Raw genomic sequence first — 17,084 nt, 5'->3', positions numbered from 1 at the left:
TTTAATACTATATATATATGCTACCTAATAGTTTATATTAATGTTTTGACATTATCAAAATGAAGCATTTTATAAGGGCATTCTGAACTTTCTAAAACAAAATATTTCAGAGAGTATTGTTCAGCTATAAATTTCAAATGTACATCCCAGTTTGGAAGGAAAGGACATTTTGAAATGTCAGAATTTCCTATGGGAAATTCCATTTTTGGACCAGCTCTAGATCTTACCCATTTAAATCCCACAGATAGCCAGACAGATTTCAGAAATAAAGGGACATGAACCTAAAATTGTAAAAAGAGTTATTTACACTAAAGAAAGGAAATCTACAGCATTTTTTGCATGAAAATCCCCCTTCTCTCATATTTTGAGTCTTTGTCACACATGGCAATCTGTATTTGAGCCTTGGTCATTTGAGAGACATGGCTATATTTTCTCTTCCTCCATTAATATGAAAAAAGAAATCTCTTCTTAGCTGTGTTCTGTCTTTCATCCAACTAATTTTATATTTTTTCAACTCTCTTTAGGAAAAGATATACACTTTCATCCTCTTACAGTTGCTGTATAGTTTAATAGATTAACCCTTGTGAGTGGTAACTGGTAATGGAAGCCCTAGATTTACAGGTATACTTGAACCAAAACGTTGAATCTCCTTAATTTTTGTGTGTTTGAAATGGTTCTGTTATCTTTACAAAGGACCAAATTAAAACTGCAGACCTGAATACTCATGAATGCTAGGATGTTTTAAATCTGCTCCCACGCTAGTTTTTGAGACTTGCTAGGTCCTTTGCAAAATGTTGGATTTAGTTTGGATTTTTTGTTTTTGTTTTTTTAAGGTGCCCAGAGGGTCTCATGGACTCCAATACATTAAAATATATTATTATATTATGGCAGCATTTGAAATAATGGTTCTTTAAAGCAGCTAAAACAGTGTTTGGGCAGTTACAATCATAAATCTACTAGTTTGCTAAGCTGGAATACACGTATATTTGATAGATGGGCTGTAAAATGAGGGTCCATTTTCACATGTGACGTGTGAATAGTTTGTTCCATTATTTATTGCAGTTGACATTATGAAGGGTCTTGGATGGAGCCCTGGTGCTGCAGACAGCGCTGACAGAATGGAGTATGTTATTCAAAGTAGTGTATAAAAAGTTATGGACAAAGTGCCTGAACAAAAGTCTTTCTATTGACTTCATTAGGCTTTGAATCAGGCAACAAGTTCCTAATGTATGTTACAGGGGTTAGTTTATTAGATTATTGTAACTGATAGTCCCTCAATGCTGACTCCCCATTTCCAGGGAGAGAGGGGAAGAAAAAGTGCTAAGCTAACCCTAACCTAACTGCTTAGATAGCATGATGATGAGAGCTGTAGAAAAGATGAAGTGTGAAAGAACATGAAATGAGTGACCCTTTCAATGGCAGAGGTAGTACCCTAGAGCTTTTTTGCTGTTTAGCACAGGGAAGCAGTACCTGTGACGTTTTCTAATCTGTGACTAAAAGGAGGCCTTCATTTTACAGCATTGTCAATCTAGCATGTTATATACAGCTGGAGTTTTGTCCTTATCCTGGCCTCTTTGATGGTATTGTAGGTTCCCTTCTCCTGAGGCTAAATAGAGCAACATCTCTCATGAATATTAAAATCTTGTACATTTCATAAGGGAAAGAAAAACAAACAAACAACAGAGTGCCATGAAAGGATGATTTTGTTGCCCTTGTCCTGAAGAAGCCAGGGAGAACTTTTAATGTCTGAAAACTGCTTGCAAGACCTGATTCAGACTTGTCAAGGGCAGGAATTGTGTTTTGGCTGCAATAAGCAAGCATGGAGCCGTCAACTGGATTAAACTAGTTTCTTTATCCAAGAAAACTCACAATATGAGAATGTGTCATCTCTTCCAGAAGAAAGAGAAAATGACAGGTTATGAATATTTACCAGCTACAAGAAAGACGTCAGTTCCTGTAACCTCATTTTTTGAGAACTAAGGGATCTTGCACAAAAGGTTCTTTCTCCAACAAATGGCCCCATCTACACGGGGCTTTTTAGTGGCAAAAAGTCTTCTGCAAAAAGGTTTGGCAGAAGATATGCAAATGAGAGCGCAATTTGCGTATCTTTTGTGGGAAAAAAATGGCAGTATAGACATAGCCTGAGCCTGGAAAAGGGGAAGAAGGGTTTGTATATACAGGTGAAGAAAACAACCCTGGAAGTTAAGCAAGTACATGGAAAGTGCACTCAACTTTAATTGAACCTCAATTTGCATCCCAAATTTCAGTGTTGTGATAGTTTGGCCTGATCAGAGATAAAGATACTGGAAGTAACGCCAGGACACATGTGATTTGGTTACAATTAAACTGTCTTCCCCCAAAATAGCTTGTTACAACATAAAATTCAGATCTGAACTTCTTGGTTTTTTTCATATTCTATATTCCTTTAGGTCTGACTATTTCCTTGTTTTGGCCATTTCCTGAAGCAGTTCATCATACTCGATAAAATTCCAGTTTCTCTGGGTGATCTCATCTACTCCCATGATTTCAAACACCAACATTCCAGGAATGACTCAAGCAAGCTTCTCCATCCTGGATCCATCTTGCATCCCACCTGTTTCTTTGACGTCACCTCTTGGCGCTATCACCCTTAAATGACATTCAACAAGGTTAAAACTGAATTCCTGGATACCCTACAAATTCTTCCTGCCCATTCTTAGAATCATAGCATACTAGAACTGGAAGGAACCTCGAGAGGTCAAGTCCAGTCCCCTGCCCTCATGGTAGAACCAAGCACTGTCTAAATCATTCCTGATAGATGTCTATCCAACCTGCTCTTAAATATCTCCAATGGTGTGTGTGTGTGTGTGTGTCTGACAGAGAGAATATCTATATCTATATCCCCACTCATTATATAGATATAGATATAGATATAGATATAGATATAGATATAGATATAGATATAGATATAGATATAGAGAGAGTAAGAGTATCTTTGTTTAAATGTCTAGTACAGTTAGTACAGGTTACAATTTTTTCAACAAACTTCACATCATTTCTGAGATAAGAAACACATCAAGATACCTTTTATTTAATTATTACATGTTTTAAATAATTTCCATAAGTCATGCACATAGAAATTGAGTTTTAAGTTACAAAAATATAATACCAGGCAAATTCTTTCCCCCTTTCCAACTGTTTCAGTATTTCCTGAGGGAAATGTATGGTATGCCAATGTGCACCCAGCAGGTAACAGTACTTTGATGTACCTTAATGGTCAGACTATACACAGCTTGCATGGATCACTGACTTTGCTCATGTACTGTTCTCCTCTTCAGTTGTAAAATCCCATGAAGTGAACAGCTTTGTATGCACCTCCATTGGTGGAGCTATTTGCTTTTATGTGCATCCTCCATGTAGTCTTTTTGTAAGTCAGCTAGTTTGTTCAGTAGTTTCATAACCTCATTGTAGTGGAACTTATTAATGCCCCCTTCCACTGTTTCTCAGACACTGAAGTCGGACAGCAAGTGCTCAAATAAACTGTTTTTAGTATATCACACTGTAACAGTCTCCTGTGTTACATTTTTGAGGACTTAGTTAGCTTTTCACTATATTGTGATGTATCTTTTTAATCCCCATTTTCCTTTATTTTTAAAATAAATCTTATGTGTTCCTTTTGCTCTTTACAGTGAGTTTTCCCTTTTCTCTTCAAGCCAAAGCACAGATGCTGGCTTTATTCCAGCAGGGAAAAACCTATCTTTGTATGTATTAATACTTAGCATTTTATGTTCAAATCATGGCATAGATATTTACTAGATCTTCCAGCACCCCTGAGACCGAGGCGAAAAAGAATTATTGGACCCATCTGTAAAATGGGAACAATCATTCTTTTTCTCCTCAGTCACAGACAGAAAAAGACAGAAAGATGAAAAGACTTGCACAAGGTCACACAGTGGGTTGGTGGCAGAACTAAGATTAGAGCTCACGATGGCTAGACTTAAGCCTGCAAGTCCTCTACAGTGTCATTTCTTTGTTTATTTTAAACAATAAAATTAAATGTAGATTTCCCATAAACTCATCCCGTACCCAAAGAGTAAGCACTTTATTCTGGGGTGGAGACAGTGGTTTGCACATAACAAAAAGATTGAACTTTTGCTTTTATTGCATAAATCCGCTCATTCCTAACTGCAGAGTTAAGATGAAGGATGAAGTTATCTGGCAGCTCTGTAATGTTTATTTCTATAAATATCAAGTGCCTTTAGAAGCCAGAACTGTGGTTTCATAGGGTGGTGTGTTTCAGGGTATAGAGACATTTGGTGTATTTAATACTTAGCCCGTACATAGAGACAGATCTATTCAAAAGAGCATTGCACAAATATTAACTAATCAATCCTCAGGAACCAATTGGCAAACTTATGAAATCTTATTGCCACAAGGACAAATGGAGGAACAGAGAAATTAATTTGACTTGTTCCAGAGTGAGTCAAAAGTGTTCCTTGCTCTCAAGTCTGACTTTATTTCTATATGGGTTCTATATAATGATGAAATATGAATAGACAACGCTGTTAAGTTAAATACTCCCTGGCCCCTGTAAATGTGGAAGGCTGCACAGAGCAGAGGAGCTGCTCTTCTCTGACACAATTATATTCTCTTTCTAGCAGCTCAGAAATGTGGCGGGAATGTTTACATATATATTGAGGGGAGTGGCTGGGGAGGAGGAGGCATGTGTGGATCCAACTTCCCCATGTAGTGAGGCTGGTGAGTCTTGCCCACATGTTCAGGCTTCAGCTGATCACCATATTTGGGGTCGGGAAGGAATTTTCCTCCAAGGTAGATTGGCAGAGGCCCTGGAGGTTTTTCGCCTTCCTCTGTAGCATGGGGCACAGATCACTTGCTGGAGGATTCTCTGCATCTTTGGGTCCTTAAACCATTTGAGGACTTCAATATCTGAGATATAGGTGAGAGGATTATTCTAGGAGAGGGTGGGTGAGATTCTGTGGCCTGCATTGTGCAGGGGGTCAGATTAGATAATCATAATGGTCCCTTCTGACCTTAAAGTCTATGAGTCTATGAAGAGCATTGGAGAGGAACCAACTTCTCCTAGTACAACCCATGAGCTGTACAGAGAGTGGAGCAGCTATACAGCCATCCCATGCCAACCCATGAGACTACGATGGGAGAATCTCTTTCCTCAACCTTCTTATATGCTCTGTGCAAAGTTTACTTACTCGTGTCTTATAGAGAAGGATGATAGCATTTGCTACAGTAAATGAAGCATGTGGTTTTGACCGAAATGAAGTGAAATTCTGCTATGTTTTGTGCAGAGTTGTTTGATGTAACCTGAAAAAAGCCACAAACTCCTGCAGAGCAAAATTTGGAAAGCACGTGATACACTCCCGAAAGCCAAAACCGTAAAGATTAATAAGAACATAAAAGTGGTGGTATCTGAGCCAGACCAATGGTCCATCTAGCCTAGCATCCTGTCTTCTGACAGTGGCCAAGGCATAATGCTTCAGAGCAGAACAAGGAAATTATCAAGTAATTCATCCCTTATCACCCAACCATGTTTTTTTAGCAGACAGGTTTAGGTACCAACACGACAGCAACACCACTGCATAGTTAAACTTCCAGCATTTGTATACAAATATTTGTCACTTTCAATACTGACAAATTTTATGCTGTCTGCATTCATGTATTGTATGGGCATCTTTTCCATTTGACGGTTTCTCCTCAGTTCCTACCTGTACTTTACCAACTTCTAGCCTCTTCTCTTTACTAGGACATACAGTATCCTATTTCATTCATCCTTCCCTAATGGATGTTTCCATCCAATCAGTGGGCTTCTTCTCACCTGTCAGCCTTTCCCCAATACTTTCTTTAAAAACTCCTTTATGACCGTTTTGTTATTTGCCAGAAATCTTGTTCCTTTTTGGTTTAGGTGGAACCATCCTTCCTGCATAGGCTCCTCCTTTTCCAAAAGGTTCCCCAGCTCCTTATCAAAATAAATTCATTCTCCCAACACCATCATTCATCCTTACACAGAGAACCTCTAGTTCTGCCCATCTAATTGCCTTATACAGGGAACTGGAGAGAATGCTATCATGTGAACCCTGAATATTTAATTTCTTATCTAGCAGACTAAATTTGACTTTTCAGATATCTGTCCTATCTTTCCCCATGATCATCAGTTCCTATCCAAAACTGCACATAAATGTATATATAGATGGCTCAGGAGTTCTCCATCCTTTGCACCTGGCAGGTAATTCAGTCTGTGGTTCTTCTAAGCATCACAAGCTGAATTATCTGTATTTCTAATAATTGAGTCCATCATAACTATCACTTGTCTCTCTCTAATAACTCAGGTTCCCTTCTCCAGGAGGGGTATAATCAGTATGAGAAGATACCAAAACATCATATGAAAGAAACCTCCCAAATGATAGAATCTGAATCACAATATAAAAGCATACACCTTTATACACCCTTTGAGTGCAAAATGTCTGAGTAAATATTTTGTTAGAAGATATATTTTGTTGGGTTTGTAAAGAGATCTGCAGAGTACATGGTTGTTTTTTTTTCCTATGTAAGTCTTCTGAATTTAAATCTTTAAAACAGTATTGTATTGTTTTAGATTTTTCAAAGGTTCAGGAGGAATACAGACTCATAGAAATGTACGGCTGGTGAAACCAAAGTGCAGGAGCAAGTAAACCTAGACTATCCCTGACAAGTGTTTACCCAACCTGTTCTTAAAAACTTCCAGTAATGGGGATTTCACAGTCTTCCTTGGAGGCCTATTCCAGAGCTTAATTACCCTTATACACTTGAACCGCTGAACGCAGGGTGTCTTTAATCTGGGAACACCTGTGGTACAGATCCTCACTGATTTTGCTTTTTAATGTCAGCGATCCTTCAACATGGCCCAAATTCATAGACGACAAAATTAGAATCACTATAAAGAGTCATGGACCATTGTAAGTTCACAAGAGAAGGTTTACAGAAGAAAATTATATAAGCAAATTGAAAAATGGAGAAAAGTACAATGACACTAGCTCATATGCGCATCAAATAGATGCAGTGTTCTGATTTTATTGCAAATTATTTGGGGTTGATAAAATTGCTGGTGGTGTTCAAGAATGGCAACTCATGAGAAAAAGCCACGTCCACACGGGAAATATAGTGCAGAGAATTGGAACTACGCCTGAAAACAGGATCTCCAATTGACCATACTTCACTATCATTGCTCAAAACTGACACACAACACCTACAAGATGTATTTGAAAGAATTATGGCCATTGTGCTTCACTTACCTGAACGTAGCATCTCATGGATCTGTGGACATCCTGAATGAGTGTGGAAATGGAAACATCTCTTGACAGGTTGACTTAATGGATAAATTTGAGCCTGTGATGATGGAACATGTAGATAGTTCTTTGCTAAAAAAAAGAAAACCACTATTACTTAAACCCTACAGTACAACATAAATAAATACATTTTGAATTTATTTCAATGGGCAACAAATATGATTAACAACAACATAACAAGATTAAATATTTTTCCTTTATTTTGGATTGTACATGTGATACCATACATGTGATACCATACACAAGGAATAAATGCCTGTCATTTTGAGAGATGGAAAGATCCAAAACATAGAAGTAAATGAAGAGCATCTCCTATCATTTCTGCTTGTGCAAGGAACTGCAGGAAAAACTTTCTCAGATGAGGTACCTGAGGAGTTATCCGGACATGGTATAACAACATTTGATAATTGCAGGGGATAGGATTATAGGATAAAAAGCTAATATGAGAGGGCTACATCAAGGTGTACAAACTTACTTAATTCAAAAGAACAAAAAGGCACTCCTTAAACCCAGTGCTGAATGAAGAAGTAAATTTTTCAAACAGGTTGAAAACTTTTTTCAATGTTTTTCAATGAATATATTCGCAGCTTCACCTCAATGGTCAGTTTTGAAATCCTGTCTGAAAACAATATTGAAGCCTCTCTCTGACAGAAGGCAAGAGAACAAAATTAGAAGTGTCAAAGCTGTGAGGTTTCAGACACAGAGGGTATGTCTAGACTACATGCCTCTGCCGACAGATTCACGTTTCACAAGGCATAGGGAGCATTCGACAAAGGTGTTCCCTGTCGACCGACCCGCGTCTTGATTGCTGCGCTGTGCCAATGATCAGCTGAGCCAGCACAGCGCGGCAGCCATTTTTATTTTAATGAAGCGGGGGATATTTAAATCCCTGCTTCATTGATTATGTTGGGTAGTCTAATTTACATGCCTCTGTCAGCAGAGGCATGTAGTCTAGACATACCCAGAGCACGCAATCAGCAGTGTGGAAATGAAGAGAAATAAATTAAAGATAATGAGGTATATGCAGTAGGTGGATCACTTGCAGATGAACTCTCCATTTCGGTTCTTCATATCACTTGTAATTTTGCATAACTTACTGTTTAATATTGGAAACCAAATATTGCAGAACTTAAAGCTTGGTCTTGATGATGTCAACAAATTACTTGAATCTACTCATAGAGAAGTACACAATTATCATGAAGACGGATTTGACGAGGTATTGGTCACTGCTGAACAGACAGCAGGAAGAATATCAGAGCCTGTGGAACTAGTTAAAACTTGAGTCCACAGCAAGGTTCCCTCTAAGCTGCGCATCAGCACAGCAATGCAGCTGCTTAATGAGCCCCTCATGGAGCTTCCTGGTTGGGGGAAGGGCACTTCTCCGTCAGCTACAGCAGCAGCTGCCTATTGAGGACAGAGCAATGAATCTCTCCCAGCTAGTAGGGACATGTTCTCTGCCTACTGACTGGGAGAGATTCACTGCTGTGCCTCAACAGGGAGCTGCTGCTGTAGCGGAGGGAAAAGCGCCTCTTCCCTAGCCAGGCAGCACCGTGTATGGCCGCCCTGAGCCCTTCAATGACCATTTCTCACAGCTCCAAGGTCTGTGGTACCTACCAAAGAAAGTTTCTCATAACTTAAGTAAATAAAATCTTGTTTGAGATTTACCACATCTCAGGAACATTTTGTAGGACTGGTTACACTGTCCAGAGAAAGTGACATTTGCAAAACATTGTACTAGCAGGGCATGATAGAAGAGTTTGTCAATACGGCACTTCACTGCTTAGCATAAAAAAGGTGAGAAAAACACACCTTTTCCCACTAGTTATCCACTGCTTTGTAAAATGCAGGTGAGAGCATGCCCCAAAGAAGAGCTTTGTGTACCTCTGAAGCTTGTCTCTCCCACCAACAGAATTTGGACCAATAAAAGTTATTACCTCAGCTACTGCACTTCTAAGAGTAAAACAGGACAGACTATTTATTTGTCTAGTTCCGAAGATATTCACAACCAATTACTTGTTGTGGATTTCTTTGCTTTATTTGAATGTTTTGATTAATCTGACAATAGAATATTATTAAAACAAAGGGGAGGCTCCTAGGTTATCTCACAGAAACCTCCAAATTTCTTGCTATAGTACTGGTATTCCTCCTTTGCAATTTATCAATGTTTCCACTTTTTGTAGGATTGCGTTTTGATTTTCAGGTCACTATGGAGGACTCATCTAAGCCACCTTGCAGAAAGAGGTTTAAATCTACCACAAATAAATATGAACTCAGTTGTTTTGCAGAATGTATCTAGAAATCACATAGTGTGACAATGAATACAAATCACTCTGAATATATACTCATCAACTGTTCCATCACGTGTCATTTTGAAACACCCTACCCCTTCCAGTCTCATTTTCTTCTTTCTCTAGCCAAAGAGACACATCAGGGGAAAAGAGTCACTTCGAGTTTTCAGATACCAACTTCTACTAGGTTCTGTTGCTTGTGGTTTGAACACAACAAGCAAAAGCAGAGAGCTACTGCAGTGAAAGCCGAAAAGTCAGTAATACAAGAAGAAGAAAAGTACAGAGACTTGACATATATCCTGAGGCAGTGAATTTGAATCCACCCCTTGATCTGAAGTGCCAGACAACTTTCAGGTTTTTGATATGTCTGTGCTGCAGTAGCTTTTATTAAAAGGAGGTGGGGGCTAGGAGAACAAAGGAAAAGAACAAGAAAAAGACAGAGCATCTCATCCTGGTTTGACATATGCAGTCAAAAGATTTAACTGGGATCCATAAGGCCTAATTGTAAAGGTGCAATGATAACCCTGCCTAGGACTTTTACCATAGACTTTGCAGTCATCACCATCAGTTGAACAACATTGCCCTAAGGGGAGAGGGAGAGTATTGTAGTGATGGTGCCAAACAAGTTATTGGCACCAGCATCAAGCGTGTGAGGCATGCTGATAGCGTGGGCATCAGAGAGCATAACAGTAAAGAGGTATGCTTTGGCAGTGCAGCTGTATTCATGGGGTCATAAGTATCAACAGAGCTGTTAGTGCCCGCGTAGTCCCTGACATTGTCGACAACACCAATGATGCTGATGTCATGGAGGCAGGAAAGGAGTCTGTTCAGGTAATGAAAAACAAAAGATTTCACATTAATAAGTAAACCTGCAGGGTACGTCTAGACTGCACTGCTATTTTGGGATACCGGAAGTATCCCAAAATAGCAATGCTGCGTCCAAGAAATGTGTCCGCTATTTCGATTTTTTTTCGAAATAACAGACATGTTCTTTTGCCATCCCAATAAACCTCATTCTATGAGGAATAAAGGATGGCTTGAAAGAGCACTTTATTTCAAAATTTGGCACCATGTAGACATGCCAAATTTTGAAATAGCCTCTTTCGAAAATAAATAAAAAAAAGATACACAATTTGCATAGCTGACATACTGATGCAAGTTGAATTGGCTAAGAAGAAGAAGTATTCAGTACTGCTGGAGATGCTGGTCTCGATGGGCCCCAGGAACCAAAGTTGAGGGTGCCATCTAAAACAGAATCAGTGAGCATTTAACTTTGGAAGGCTTTGAAGCAGTATCAGAAGGCCTGGTCAAGGATTTCCACAAAGAAGAATGAATCCTTGAATCCCTGCCAGAGTCAGGTCACTTTGGATGCTTTGAATCTGAGTGAAAAGACAATATATGATGTTTTTCACTCAGACTTGTACTTCAAATGAAAAATTCCTGGATAGATAGTCCCCTATATCTTGACTGGTATTCAGCTCAGAAGCAGGTCACATCACCTCCTTCATGAGGTGAATCTTCAGGTGACTGTCCCTCTGATTTTGAGTTCTGATGAGGAAGGAAGTACAAACAGAACAAATGTCTCCCCCGTGGACAAATTAAATTAGCATACCCATCCATGACAGAGATAACAGTCCTGCATGAGGCACATTGTTTAAAACCTTCATAATGAATCCTCCAGGTACTAAATGCAACTATCACAAAAAATACTATATACTGGTTGCATCATACTAAATGCTAACTTATTAGACTATAAGTTAACTATTTGCAAAACCAGTTGTTTACAACATTAGCTAATCAAGGCTAAAACTATGGGGAACTCCATCTCTTGCCATTGGCAGTCACAAGGATGTGGGGGGGAGACAGCAGACATGCCCCTTTTGTGCCCTTATCTGAGAAGATAAGGAAGACAAAGGAACTTGGAGACGCTGCCAGCAACAGTCTTGAAATGAAATGCACAGGGCACATATTCACCTACAGTGGAATATAAATGTGGACAATCATTCAAAAGTGTTTTTCTTAACTCTTGGAATTGATTGTACAACAGCTGAAAGACATTTGACGGACTTCAGTGAATAGCAGAGTTTGGCCAATACCTGAAAATTCTACCTTTCACTACCAGACTGGTGTTCAAGGCCTCAGTGAATAATGAAAACACATGCGTCTTTGTTATGTTTTTTAATTCAGTTCAGCACAACATCCATTAGATGTAGAGTGAGATGTGAAACTTCTATTGCAGAATATCATAGAAAACATGAGACTGTATATAGGGATTCTTATTACCATTATTTTGTTTACATTGTTTGATCTTTGCACTGTTCTTTAAATACAACTAGATGCATCTTTCCTTATGTACAAAGTTACGCTGCGGCCAGAAGCAAGTGCTGTTCAGTGTCTGCCTTATTAATGCTATCCACAAATCAGAGCACCTTTATGCTATTGAGGGCTGAAGATGTAATGCTTCTTGACCTCTTTTCTCCATTTCACGGAGACGTTAATGGCTACAGATTCCTCATTGTCTGCCTGGTAGTGCTCTCAGAATCCAGGTTTCCTTTGATGCCAGAAGTATGCAGTAACACTAGCAGGAAACTCAGCCTTTCACATAAACTAAAATCCTTTTTAGTTGTACATTTGTATATAAACCCTCAGCAAAAGCTGTAAGTCGTTAATCTTACTTTGGGCCACTGATTTAGTAACTGGGAAAGCTGCTTCTTAAAAAGAATATTCTGGCAAAACAATACACAGGGCATTTCCTGAGTTTGGGGATGATCTGGGAAGTAATGTCCAAACAAGCAGCTAACAGCCATTAAGCATTAGGATCTGCATAAACTCAAGATCACTGCTACAACTTTATAAATGTACTTCTAAATGTCAATGGCCATGACATTCCTAAAGAGTTTCCTAGCGATTGTGTGAACACAAATAAGAAATGCTTTATTAGATCTACAGTTTAAGTAGCAACCAATAGAGGATAAAATAAAAATAAAAAAGGATCTTTTAGAAGGGATTTAGCCCCCTTGCTGCAAGGGCATAAAAAGGTATTTACCCTTTGGGCAAGTTATTCATGGTTTGTCCACTAGGGCACATCTATACTTACCGAAGATCGATGCTTCGGAGGTCAGTCTACTGGCATTTGATTTAGTGGGTCTAGTTTAGACCCAGAAATTGAACACGGAGAGCAGGTCCTGCCGACGTCCAGTCCACCTCAAGCAGCATGGCCTCTGCCAAGGCTTGGCTTAAGGTAAGCCAATTCCAGCTATGCCTTTTACGTAGCTAGAGTTGCATACCTTAAGCCAGCTTTCCTGATCTAGAATACATCATGCCCTATGGTGTTCCTTGCACCATTCCCTTAGGAATCAGATGCTAGCCATTGTCAGACATGGGACACTGAACTATGTGAATCACTGGTTTGCCACAGCATGGTAATTATAAACCAACCAAAGAAAATTAATTGATAATATGATTTCATAAAATACCCCAAATTTGCCATTTTTGCAATATTTGTGTTTAAAACCAAAACATCTCCTACAAAATTAAATGCAAAAAAATGTGGGCTGATTTTTAATAGGGCAGAGAACCCAACAGCTTTCAGTAAAGCCAAAGGATCTGTTGGAACCTTTGACTATCAGGCCACTTAGGGTACACCTACACTGCAAAATAAATCTACTATATATTTCAGAGATTTTGTTTGTCTGTTTGATCAAGAACTCCTCGTAAATAGTCAGAGCAAGGACCACCAAATTTGGTATGCAACTTCCTCTTAGCATAACTTAAAGCAACACAAGGAAAATTGTGCCAGGAAAATTGGATGTGCCTGGAATGGGATTGCTTCTCATAAAACCAAACAGAAAAGCGATAGAATTACCAAATCAAGTACAGGCTTCAAAACTGACATAACTGAGCAAATGTGGAAAGAGACAGAACCAAGATGAGCCAGAAACATAGGATGAACCTGGAACAGGATTGCTCCTCAATCAACCTTACAGAACACAGATACAATAGAGAAATTTGGAGTAGTGCTCCGTTTTGGCAGAACCATATCAATGTGTATGCTTTGAAAAGTAGAAGACAATGTATTTGTAAAACAAATTGACTATAGTTCTTTTTTTGTTAAAACACAGTGAATGATCGGTGTTTATAGGGATGAAGAAAAAAATATACTTGATGAAATTCTCATTTTAAAAATGTACTTAAAAATTAAATGGACAAATTTCAACACTCCTTTTTTTAGAAATCTAAAATAAAATTAACTTCATAAAAATAACACTGTATTTTTGAAAAATACAATTGTTTAAATAAAGCATATACATTTTTATTTTATTCCCGTCTCCCCCCAAAAATTAATTGAGTTAAGGACCTGAGCAATGCTGGGTAAATGTGTTAATAATAAATAAAAAATCTACAGCAGCAAGTCTCAAAGCCCAGGTCAACTAACTCAGCTTTCAGGGGGTCACCTTATGTGGCTAAAAATAGGATAGACTTTCCCACTGGGCTGGAACCAAGGTTCTCATGCTCCTTCCTCCCTCTCTAGCTTTCAGAGCCTGGGCTACCATCCAAGACTGAACATTTAAACTGCTAATTTAAGGCTGTAGTGCAAGTCCCATGATTCAGTTGACCTGGGCTCTGAGAGTATGTCTACACTAGCCCCCTAGTTCGAACTAGGGAGGCTAATGTAGGCATTCGAAGTTGCAAATGAAGCCCGGGATTTAAATATCCCGGGCTTTATTTGCATCTTCCTGTCCGGGTGCCATTTTTAAATCCCCCTAGTCCGAACTAACTGCCCGCAGCTACACACAGCAGTCAAACGTTAACTCATTCCACAAGGTGTAACAGTTAACTCGAACTAAAGATTTAGTTCGAGTTAACGTTTGACTGCCGCATGTAGCCATGGGCAGTTGGTTCGGACTAGGGGGATTTAAAAATGGCGCCCAGATGGGAAGATGCAAATAAAGCCCGGGATATTTAAATCCCGGGCTTCATTTGCAACTTCGAATGCCTACATTAGCCTCCCTAGTTTGAGGTAGGGGGCTAGTATAGACATACCCTGAGACTCTCTTTTGCAGGGTTTTTGGTGGTTTTTTGTGTTTGTTTTATTTGTTTGTTTGTTTGCAATGTATATGTACCCTTAGTTAGGTCCTGAACATGGATCTGAGTCCAACTTTGGGCACCTGTTTTGACAATGTTGGTCCAAGGTGACAGCAAAGTTAAATTTGCATGCGGTATCACAAGAAGTCAGGAAATGAAAACATTTCAATTCCTACTGCAATGTTAACTCTGCCACAATGCACAAATCTTGTGGTGGAACTTTGCACGGAGGTGAATTTCCTGTTTTTCCTTGTTAAATGTATATACATACTCTGAATGCTTTTCAGTGTGTTCCATAACACAGGAAGTTCAACATGGATGAGTTAAGTATATTGCTGGAGAGATTAAAGAACGGAAATTGTATGTGGTGAATGATTTATTCAATTACTGTGGGTCTTTTTTCTGCCCATAAATTATCTATGAACGGAATTTTTACAAGTTTGTTCATTATTCAAAATTATTCAATAAATGGTTTATATGAACATATTCACTATGGAAAGGGAACATATTCACAAGCTATTCATTACTATAGCTTCATGTATTCATTATTCATAATCCACCATCGACACTAGGTGAAATTCAACCTATGTAGAAGTCCAGGGCAATGCTTCTGCACCACTTAAACACTCAAAATGGTGCTTAAATAGATTTTGAAGTAGATTCAGGATGCTTCTGATGGTGGTAGGTTGTTTTTTTTTTAAAGACCAACAAATCAGAGAATGTTACTGTGAAGTATCTCCCAATCTCTCACCCTTGTAATTTGTTACACTCACTAAGACTGTGTCTAGACTGGCAAGTTTTTCCGCAAAAGCAACTGCTTTTGCGGAAAAACTTGCCAGCTGTCTATACTGGCCGCTTGAATTTCCGCAAGAACACTGATGATCTCATGTAAGAAATCAGTGCTTCTTGCGGAAATACTATGCTGCTCCCGTTCGGGCAAAAGTCCTTTTGCGCAAAAGCTTTTGCGCAAAAGGGCCAGTGTAGACAGCTCAGATTTGTTTTGCGCAAAAAAGCCCCTATCGCAAAAATGGCGATCAAGGCTTTTTTGCGCAAAAGTGCGTCTAGATTGGCTCGGACGCTTTTCCGCAAGAAGTGCTTTTGTGGAAAAGCGTCCGTGCCAATCTAGACACTCTTTTCCGCAAATGCTTTTAACGGAAAACTTTTCCGTTAAAAGCATTTGCGGAAAATTATGCCAGTCTAGACGTAGCCTAACTGTTTCTTATCTTGCACTATTTAGACCAAGGTGCACATCTCTGATGTGTTTGCACAATACCTAGTACAATCAGGCCCTGACTGACTGGATGGAGTGGGGGTCTTTTTGTCCCCTTTTAGGTTGAAGAAATATCGCCATCTATACTTCGTTGTTTGTTGAGGCCCCAGTCTCACAAGGCACAAGCGTAACATTAAGCACATGGGTAGTATCAATTAAAATCAATGGGACAACTTGCATGCTTAAAATTATGAACATAGTTACCGGTAATTCTTTTGCTGAATCAAGGTTTCAGTTGGTTTGTATTTTTAATATATCCCAAAGATGCTTAGGCACCTTAGGTAGGCATTTTTGTTATGCTGAAATCCAAATAAATAAATAATACCAAGCAGCTACACAGCTCTTTTCAGTGGATTGTAAAACACTCTATAAAGGAACTCAGTATCATTATCCCCATTTTACAGATGAGAAAACTAAAAGCAAAGAGAGGTGAAGTGGCTTGCCCAGGCTCATCTAGCAAGTCAAAGGCAGAGCCAGGAATAGAACCCCATTCTTGCTCGATCCACCAAGTAATTATTATTATTATTATTTAATCAGACAGAACTGTCCATCTCTCTTGCTCCATTTACTCATGTCGTTTCAATTCAGCTCAATACAATTAATTTTTGACTCTCAAATAGGTTAATTTTCTAACTTTTTTCTGTGCTCTTTAATGCAATATTTAGCACTTCTACAGCATCTTTCACTGAAGGATCTCAGAGCTCTTTTGCAAGCATTACAGGCCTGATCCAAAGTCCAATGGTACCCATGTGAGACTTTCCATAAAACGCAAGGGGCATGTATGGCTCATTCCCTGGTTGGTTAAGCCTCACATGCTGAGTAAGGAAATATTTTCATTTATGGATGAGGAATAGGAGGCACAGAGTGGCGCTGTGGCTTGCCCAAAGTCACACAGCAAGTCAGCAACAACCCAGCTGAAAGGTCAGAGGTAAAATCTTGGAGCCACATCCTTCACAAACTCCAAGTCCCATGGTGTAATCACAAGACAATATTGCTTCTCTAAATACTGTTAAGTATTCAATGTTAATTTATTAGTAAGACAGTAAAGGAAACATGATGTTTATTTTTGAGGTCTCAATATTCTCACCTGTAAATTCCTGTCAC

General features: G+C 39.0%; 1 long non-coding RNA gene across 1 annotated transcript in view; it reads right to left on the bottom strand.

Moving 5' to 3' along the window:
* Window positions 1–2,097: 2,097 nt before the first annotated feature.
* The window catches only part of LOC142826805 (uncharacterized), a 72,405-nt gene continuing 57,418 nt past the window's right edge, over window positions 2,098–17,084 (bottom strand). Inside the window, exons 2-3 of the long non-coding RNA XR_012901056.1 lie at window positions 7,284–7,409; window positions 2,098–2,628 (exon numbers count right to left, since the gene is read on the bottom strand). This is a non-coding gene — a long non-coding RNA (uncharacterized LOC142826805). The remainder of the gene's footprint in view (window positions 2,629–7,283; window positions 7,410–17,084) is intronic.

This window comes from Pelodiscus sinensis, chromosome 2 (assembly GCF_049634645.1).
Source record: "Pelodiscus sinensis isolate JC-2024 chromosome 2, ASM4963464v1, whole genome shotgun sequence".
NCBI lineage: Eukaryota > Metazoa > Chordata > Testudines > Trionychidae > Pelodiscus > Pelodiscus sinensis.
Note: the sequence above shows the minus strand (reverse complement) of the source record. Positions and strands in the feature narration are given on the sequence as shown.